Raw genomic sequence first — 8,809 nt, forward strand, 5'->3', positions numbered from 1 at the left:
AGAAGGAGCTCTGGTAGCTCAGTGTCTAAGGCATTTGACTGCTAACCAGGTTGATGTTTCAAACCCACCAGCTACTCCATGGAAGGAAGATGGGGCATTCTACTTCAGTAAAGATTTACCACCTTGAAAACCCAATGGGGTTGCTATGAGTTGAAACTGACTTGATGGCAGTGGGTTTGGTTTTTGGTTTCATATAGTAGGAAAGGGTGAGATGTGGGTAAGACACACTATACTTAAGGTTTTAAATTGTTAAAATCAGATTCCATAGAAAAAACTCTTAAAAGGAGCTAAATCAAGCTGGGACACTAAGAGATTAGTAATAATAGATTATTACAAAGTTTCTCAACCAGAGCATCTTTCTGGCACTTCAGAAAAACTGCTGTGGCCATCCTTTGTGAGTGACACACTGAAAATTAGTCCCTTTAATAACTGTTGACAAGTTTACTCCTCTTCTCCTAAATGGTGGCTGGCATTGGATATGCAAAGAGTTAGTCAACAGACACTTGCATCAGTTTCCAAATCACTGTTGTTTCTGTGATTTAAGTTGTCAAAACTGTAAAACTGTAATTCATCGATTCCGTCTGTGGCCAAGTTGTTAAACATTCCTAAACTGGAAATGTCCTGACCAACTTTAACGGCCAATTAAATTGAGTCTCTTTTATTTTGTACTTTCTACCTGATGTGTACTCAAGCTCTAAAACACATATATCCCTGGCAAAAACAGTGACAGTGAATTTACAACAATAAATGTTCTCGGGTTAAAGTCTGCACTGACATTTGCTCATCAGTCACTGGTGTGTAAGTCACCAAGGGCCTACAGCTGGGTGGACTACCCTGCCTTCCACTTCACCAGAACAGGAAACGCCAAGGGAAGAGGCACTGAACAGGCTAAAGACCTTCACCGCTTACAGTTTAACTTGTTTTTAAAAAAACAGGCTAACTTGTTTTTTTTTTTTTAAAAAAAAATGTGAAATACTGTAAAATAATCTATTTTTGGATTCATGTGTTTTCCAGGTGGATATAGTCTGTAAACAATGTGAATAAAATATTTAACATATTAAACTCTCCGTTTGGGTAAATCCTTCAAGACAGACTCGGCAAAAGCATTGACAACTTATAAATCTTTGCTGACCTTTGCATTTCCTAGCAGTTCAGATTTGGAGCTTTTTAAAGAGCCCAGAAATATATGGAGTGATGCTACTTTCCACCTTTACAATTATCACACAAAGGTCCCTATCACAAAATGGAGACCATGGGCCAATGTGTCCTACAGATTTTTGTTTGGTGCGCACACACACATACCATAGATAGATAGGTAGACAGACAGACAGACAGACTTACGAGATATGTATCTCTCTCATCTAACTCACTCACTGCCACTGAGTCGATTCCGACTCATAGCGACTCCCCCTTGGGTTTCCGAGGCAGTATCTCTACAGTAGTGGATTGCCCAGTCTCCTGAGCATATATCTCATAGATAAATATTTTGCTTATTGTTTTTGAAGTTTTGGTTTATTTCTTACTGTGAATTAGTTGCCTTATTTAAAATTCAGGAGATTTACATAAAAATGCAGATTTCCAGCTTTTCTTAAACAATCAGAAGATTTGGCAATACTAGTTTTTCCAGTCACTTGTGGAGGTAATTTCCTGGATCTAAGTACAAGTTGCCCCTTCAGACACAGCATTTGGTCACCACTTCCTATTGATTTCCAGACTGTAGGCTGTCAGCTGCCATGAACCTTTCTTCTGCAACTGTTGGTGTTTGGTTTTTGTTTCGCTTTTTATTGTTCCACATACTCAGAATGCATTTAAGGAGGCCTTGGCTGATATAATGGTTAACATTCAACTGCTAACCAAAAGGTTGGAGGTTCAGATCTACCTGATGGCACCTTGGAAGACAAGCCCATGATCTGCTTCCAAAACATCACAGCCTTCAAAATTCTATGGTGTACACTTCTTCCGTGACACACATGGAGTCGCCATGAGTCAGAGTCAACTGGGTTAGCTACTACTAACTACTACTTGAGTTCTGCTACTCAAGGTTTCAGTTTGTAAAACCATTAAACCAGCATCTCCTCTGTACTCACTTCCAAGAGCAGCTGTAAAAAATCACCACAAACTTGGCTTAGAACAACAGAAATTTATTCTTTCACAGTTCGGGAGGCCAGAAGTCCAAGATTAAGGCACTGGCAGAGCCACACTCCCTGCAAATGTTCTAAGGAAGATCTCCCCTTGCCTCCTGGAGCCTCTGGTGGTTCCAGGTGTTCTTGGCTCGTGGCTGCCTAACTCCAGTCTGTCTCTGTCTCCACCTGACCGGCTCCCTCTCTTCTGTCTCTTAAGGACACGTCATTGGAACCAGGGCCCACATATAATCCAGGATGATCTTGACATCATTAACTTAATTACATCTGCAAACACCCTTTTTCCAGATAAGGTCACATTTACAGGTTCTGGGGGTTAGGACATGAACAAATATTTTTGGGGACCACCATTTAACCCACTATACTCTTTTGGGAGTTTTACTAAAATATACGTCAACTGAAACGATCAAAAGCTGTTTAGACCAGCACAGGTGCTTTCACTTATAAATCTTACTCAACTGGAATTTTCCAAATCTACATTCTTTTGAGACGTCACCATAGTAAAACCAAGCATACTTGTACCTATTACAAACGGATGGATTTTAATGTAAGAACATGTGGCCCCAACACAATTTTGCCCCCTACTTCAAAAGGACTCACCTCTGCTCAAATGGCAACTTTCCATAACCTATTCCTTTTTTTTCCAACTAACTTTCTCAAAGCTTCTTTATAAACGCAGACTGCTGTCCTTCTCAAAAAGGAGCTCTGGTGGCGTAGTGATTAAAGAATTCAGCTGCTAAGCAAAAGGCTGGTGATTCTAAGCCAACAGCTGTTCTGTGGAAGCAAGATGAGGCAAACTGCTTACATCAAGGTTTACAGCCTACGGGGCACTTCTCCTCTGCCTTGCAGGGTCACTATGAGTTGGAATTAACTTGATGGCAATGGGTTTGGCTTTGGTCTTTCTCAAACTGCAGTCCTTGGTGCCTCCTCTTGAAAGCCCAGTTTCCAGGCTGCAGCCGTTTGGTTGAATCCCAAAGAAAACGCTTCTTAAAATTTTCAGAAGAATCAGCTGCAGAATCTGTCATTTAACACATGTAGCTTCATAATACAACTCATTTAAAGATAGAACATACAAAAGACTGTTTAAAATACCAAACTTTAAGAAAATACCAAAGCAAAAGATAGAGACGATAGACAATGCAGAAGTCACTCAACCTTCAAAAGACAAAATTGTTAGCTCTCTAGATTCATGATAGAGCTATTTCAGTATATTAATATTTAAAGGCTTAACATTTTCAAAAATTCAAAATTAAACACAAGTTTTTGGAGAGTACCTCTACTAACCCTTGATATTTTCAAAAGTTCTGGTGAGGATTTTAACTCCTTTGTTTCATCAGAAAGCTTAAAGTTCAATCGGACCCTGTGTTCTTTATTAATACCATGAACTGAGAGGCAAAGAAATGGCTCAAGCAGCTTGTTCACTGCTTTCCTCTCAGAAAAGTGCGTGGTGAGAATTTCTTAAGACTCATTTGCTTATTAGCACAGCTTACATATGACAGTAATAGCCCTTTAACAGGAAAAGAAAAAAAAAAAGTGTTGTTCAACTAAAATTCTGAAATTCAACTTGAGAAAAAAAACAAGAGGATTCTTCCCAGTACTTTTAAAAGAACAGAGTATGTCTTCCTCTTAAGAGAGTATGAGGCTGACATTAACTTACCAAAGAATTTGGTCCTCTTCCTTGGTTCCTGAGAGATAACCATACCCATTGTCACGGAGCGGATTCTGACTCACAGCAACGCTACAGGGCAGGGTAGAACTGCCCCATGGGTTTTCAAGGCTGTAATCTTTAATCTTTCTCCCACAGACCGGCTGGTGGGTTTGAACCACTGACCTTTCGGTTAGCAGCCAAGAGCTTAACCACTGGTCCACCGGAGCTCTTTCAGATAACCATAAACTCTTAGAATTTCCTAACTGAGATGTTTTTGTTATCTACAGGCCTCCAGCCTACATCTGAGTTTATGTTCATGAGGTGACTCATACTGGGGCTGGCCAGGCCAGAAAGATCCACCAGGTGATATCAGCTGACCTCAGGGATGTGGGCTGATTCAATCAATCATGCCTATGCAATGATAGATAAAGAGCCCAATAAAGGCTCTGGACAAGGAAATTCCACCAACTTTCTGGCTGGTGAACGAAATCAATGCATGTAGGAGGGCAGCGTGTCCCTTTTGGGGGCATGGAGGCTCTGCATTGGATACCCTCCTACACTCGCCCTATGTGTCTCTTCATGTCCATTCTTTTTGCTATAAAACGATAATCATTAAGTATAGTCCTTTCCTCAGTTCTGTGAGCCATTCCAGCAAATTATTGAACCCAAGGGGATAATGGAAGCCAGTAGGTCAGAAGTAAGGGGGACCCTGAACTTAGAGGTGGTATCCTAAGGGGGTAGAGGGAACCCCCAAGTTGGCAGCCAGCAGGTCAGAAGTGAGAGGCCTCTGAGGACTCATGAGCCAGCAAATGGCACCTGAGGTCTTGGGCAGACTTGGTAGCCTGGAGGACTGTGTCCTCAACTTTTGAGGTCTGACCCAGCTCTGGGTGGCTGGGGTCAGAGGAAGAAGTGCTGTATGTGTAGCTGGTGTCAGAAAAGTGACAGGTGGAGATCTGATATATCTTTATAAAGAGCAAGTCATACTTTCACCCAAATCACAATGAAAAATTAAAAAGAAAAACAAAACAAAAGAGCAAGTGGTAGATTTAAAAATGCCAGGAGTCAATGTTGAGAGACTGGTGTGCTGGAAAGTAAGTGAAACAAAGCCTTTAGAAGGAAAGAATGCAAGAAATGAAAAAATGTCCACACAAAACTTGCACGTGAATGTCCGTAGCAGCATTATTCATAGAAGCCAAAAAGTAGAAACAATCCAAACATCCATCAGCTAATGAATGGATAAACAAACTTGTATATCCATACAGTAGACTATTATTTGGCCAAAAAAACAATAATAATAAAGTACTGATACATGCTACAACATGAACTTTGAAAACATTATGCTAAGTGAAACAAGTTAGTACAAAAGACCGCATATTGTATAATTCCATTTAAAATGAAATGTCCAGAAAAGGCAAATCTACACAGACAGAAAGTTGAGTCACAGTGGCCCAGAGCTGGGAGAAGGTTAAAGGGGGAAAACGATGACTAATGGGTATGGGGTTTCTTCTTAGATAAAAATGTCCTAAAATTGTGGCGGTTACACAATTCCATGAATATATCAAACACCACTCAATTGTATACTTTAAATGGATGATTTTTGAATGTGAGTTGGCTCCCATTACTTCCTTAGGGAGAAAGTAATGGCGCAGTGGTTAAGCATTCTGCTATTAAACAAAAAAAAGTCGATAGTTTGAAACCAACCAGTGGTTCTACAGAAAAAAAAAAACAAAAACCTGGCAATCTACTCCCGTGAAGATTACAGCCAGGAAAACTTTACGGAGCAGTTCGACTCTGTCCCATGGGGTCACTAAGAGTTAAAATACACACAACTCCTTCAGGTTCAAGCTATTATAAAAAAGAAGGCATCAATGACCACAGGTGTCAATGCTTCTAAGAGGCCACACAGGTAACAACTGAGAATGGTGCACTGAATTTTAGCAACATGGAAATTACTGGTGACTCTGTCATGGTTCAAACCCACCAGCCACTCCTTGGAAGATTGAGCGATCCACTTCCGTACAGATACCGCCTCGAAAACCCAAGGAGGGGTCACTATGAGTTGGATCTGACTCGACAACAATGAATCTTTTTGTTTTTTTTTTGTTTGTTTGTTTCTGCCACTGTAACATATACTGTCTCTCTGTATTCTCCTTATATATTTTGTTCAAGAAACTTTGGATGTATCTTAATGTCACTCTAGAAGAACATATTAGACAGCAGCATCTAGGAAGTAACACCTCACCGGGAAAAGTTAATCTCATTACTGTTTATCTTTGAAAATCACAAAGAGAGATTTCCAGAGCAAAACTGGGGATACCTGCCATGTGTCATATTTTCACACATAGCAAACATTTTAGATACAAGGGATTTTAACTATCAACTTATTTTAGACTGCAGACTGGAACAAAGCAGACGATGATCTCACAAACTCTGTCTTTATGTGTGAAAGCCATATTCAGCTGAAGAATCTCCTTGCCATTGTCAAATTATACTATTTTTATGAGCTTATCGTATAGATGTAATGCTATAAATATTCATATTTACAGTGAAGTTATTGTATCAGATGTTTTTGCCATTGGATGCAAATGGATAAATCGTTTTCTAGGCAAATATAACAGATTTCAAAGCACACTCAAATATAAAGGGAATTCAGACAGAAGAATCCGAAAGGAGAGTAAAGACATTTGAACGGAAAGACTAAGCATTTGTGGGTTTCCTGAAACCCAAGATCTCAGAAAATTTCTAAGAATAAGTACAAATCGGTTTTGAAGATCTGAGATGAAAGGAGTTAACAATTTCCAATTCAGAATTTTTCTGACTTTTCAGTTCAGAATTGCTAACCACTTTGAAAGACTTGCACATGATTTTTAAAACTGACTAGGTAAATACAAAAAGGAAAGAGAAAAGAAAGTAATTAGTGATTCTTAGCCCTTATTTTAAAACTCATAATCAGGTCAGTAAGTGAGCTAGTGGGAAAGGGATTTAAATGATATTCAAGTTAGGAAATTTAATTCCCAATAGAATTAAGTTCTGGTCTTCAGTGTCTCAGAAGGCTGTCCAAAGGCTATTGGTTTAATAACACATAAGATCCTCATGTTATTGAGGTTTTCATCATCAAGAGGAAGCATTTGAGAAGAGGTGATATTCAGATTAAGAGCCTGGCTATTCATTCCAAGTTACATATGGAGCAGAAAAATCCAAATGTCATTTCTTCTATCCTTTAATAAAAATTATTTTACTGTAAAAATGTAAGCTTGCTCCAAAATTTTCTCTTGAATGTAGAGTAGCTAAAGTGAATGGAAGAAATGACGAAGTAAAAGAGCTGAACAGATTTCAAAGGGCAGCTCAAGAAGATAAAGTATTATAATGAAAGATGCAAAGACCTGGAGTTAGAAAACGAAGAAAAGTCCTAGTTCAGCATTTCTCAAGTTGAATGAACTGAAGGAAAAATTCAAGCCTCTGGTTGCAATACTGAAGGATTCTATGGGCAAACTATTGAACAACACAGGGAGCATCAAAAGAAGATGGAAAGAATACAAAGAGTTACTGTGTCAAAAAGAACTGGTCAATGTTCAACCATTTCAAGAGGCGGCATATGATCTAGAACCAATGGTATTAAAGGAAGAAGGCACTGGTGGAAAAACAACGCTCCAGGAATGGACTGAATTCCAACCAAGATGTTTCAACAAATGGATTTCAATGCTGGAAGCACTCATCAGTCTATGCCAAGAAATCTGGAAGACAGCTATCTGGCCAACTGACTGGAAGAGATCCATCTCTGTGCCCATTCCAAAGAAAAGTGATCCAACAAAATGCATAAATTATTGAAAATACCATTAACATTACATAGCAATAAAATTTTGCTAAAGATAATTCACAGTTGCAGCAGTACAGTGACAGAACTGCCAAAAATCTAAGCCAGCATCAGAAGAGGACATGGAATGAAGGGGACCACTGCTGACATCAGATAGATGAGAGCAGAGATGCCAGGAGGATGTTCACCTGTGTTTTATTGATTATGCAAAGGCATGTGACGGTGTGGTCATAAAGAATTGTAGATAACATTGCAAAGAATGGGAATTCCGGAACACTTAACTGTGCTCGTGTGGAGTCTGCACACAGACCAAGAGACAACTGTTTGCATGGAACAAGGGGACACTGCAAGGTTTAAAATCAGGAAGGGTGTGTGTCAGGGCTGTATCCTGTCCCCATACTTATTCAATCTGTATGCTGAGCGAATAATCTGAGAAGCTGGACTATATGAAGAAGAATATAGCATCAGGATTGGAGGAAGATTCATTGACAACCTGTGATATGCAGATGACACAACCTTGCTTGCTGAAAGTGAAGAGGACGTCAAGCACTTAATGATGAAAATCAAAGACTACAGTCTTCAGTATGGATTACAACTCAAAGTAAAAAAAAGAAAAATCCTCACAACTGGACCAATAAGCAACATCATGATAAACAGAGAGAAGATTGAAGTTGTCGAAGATTTCATTTCACTTGGCCCTACAATCAATACCCATCGAAGCAGCAGTCAAGAAATCAAATCTGCTGCCAAAGACCTCTTTACAGCGTTAAAAAGCAAAGATGTCACTCTGAAGACTAAGGTGCGCCTCATTCAAGGACAATATTTTCAATCACCTCATATGCATGCAAAAGCTAGGCAATGAATACCAGAGAAGAACTGATGTATTTGAATTATGATGTTAGCGAAGAATACTGAATATAACATGGTATGACAGAAGAATAAACAAATCTTTATTGGAAGAAGTACAGCCAGAATGCTCCTTAGAAGGGAAAACAGCAAACCTTAGTCTCACACACTCTGGACATTTTATCTATCATGAAGGCCCAATCCCTGGAGAAGGACCTCATGCTTGGTAAAGGGTCAGTGAAAAAGAGGAAGACCCTCAATGAGATAGATTGACACAGTGGCTGCAAAAATGGGCTCAAAATAGCAAAAACTGTGAGGATGGCATGGGACCATGAGGCATTTTGTTTGGTTTTATGTGGG

The sequence above is a fragment of the Orycteropus afer genome, unplaced genomic scaffold (assembly GCF_000298275.1).
Source record: "Orycteropus afer afer isolate SDZICR_OR568_19922 unplaced genomic scaffold, OryAfe1.0 scaffold00103, whole genome shotgun sequence".
In the NCBI taxonomy this organism is placed as follows: Eukaryota; Metazoa; Chordata; class Mammalia; order Tubulidentata; family Orycteropodidae; genus Orycteropus; species Orycteropus afer.